This window comes from Trypanosoma cruzi (genome assembly GCF_000209065.1).
Source record: "Trypanosoma cruzi strain CL Brener chromosome Unknown tcruzi_1047053423943, whole genome shotgun sequence".
NCBI classification, from domain to species: domain Eukaryota; phylum Euglenozoa; class Kinetoplastea; order Trypanosomatida; family Trypanosomatidae; genus Trypanosoma; species Trypanosoma cruzi.
The window spans coordinates 1-856 of NW_897137.1; the positions used below are offsets into that span (position 1 = coordinate 1).

Consider the following 856-nt stretch of genomic DNA (forward strand, 5'->3'; position numbering starts at 1 on the left):
AGGAAAAACGGCAAGAAGAAATTTTTAAAAGGAAAAAAAAAAACACATGGAAAATGAGGCTCCGCAGGCCCCTTTCCGGATTTTGCCACGAAGCCTCCGGACGCTTCGCTTCCCCACATGTGGCGCGGGAACTGCGTCAGCAATTTTTCTTTTTTGCTGCGGCGCCCGCGCGCTCGAAAAGCCCACCCACCGCCCGCCTCGGCTCGGTGAAAAAGCGACTGGCGGCGCGCGGTGGCGGAAAGAAAAAAAAAAAGTGGGAAGGGTACGGCACCCCGGGTTCCAGCGCCATCACTGATCGCCGTACTAACGAGGCCTGTGGCCGCTTAACTTCACAAATCGGACGGGATGTGGTGCACTCGGCCAAGTATGGTCGTACCCGGCGACGCGCCACGCGATGTGCAACCGCCGACGCCACGGGAGATGATGAAAACAGGGGGAAAAAATTTAGGAAAAACGGCAAGAAGAAATTTTTAAAAGGAAAAAAAAAAACACATGGAAAATGAGGCTCCGCAGGCCCCTTTCCGGATTTTGCCACGAAGCCTCCGGACGCTTCGCTTCCCCACATGTGGCGCGGGAACTGCGTCAGCAATTTTTCTTTTTTGCTGCGGCGCCCGCGCGCTCGAAAAGCCCACCCACCGCCCGCCTCGGCTCGGTGAAAAAGCGACTGGCGGCGCGCGGTGGCGGAAAGAAAAAAAAAAAGTGGGAAGGGTACGGCACCCCGGGTTCCAGCGCCATCACTGATCGCCGTACTAACGAGGCCTGTGGCCGCTTAACTTCACAAATCGGACGGGATGTGGTGCACTCGGCCAAGTATGGTCGTACCCGGCGACGCGCCACGCGATGTGCAACCGCCGAC

General features: G+C 57.2%; 2 non-coding genes across 2 annotated transcripts; both read left to right on the forward strand.

The window, feature by feature from the left end:
- Window positions 1-268: 268 nt before the first annotated feature.
- Window positions 269-378, forward strand: Tc00.1047053423943.10. The gene has a single exon (XR_008254222.1). It is a non-coding gene; the product is annotated as a 5S ribosomal RNA (M5) (ribosomal RNA).
- Window positions 379-714: 336 nt separating this feature from the next.
- Window positions 715-824, forward strand: Tc00.1047053423943.20. Its single transcript, XR_008254223.1, has one exon. It is a non-coding gene; the product is annotated as a 5S ribosomal RNA (M5) (ribosomal RNA).
- The last annotated feature ends 32 nt before the right edge of the window (window positions 825-856 follow it).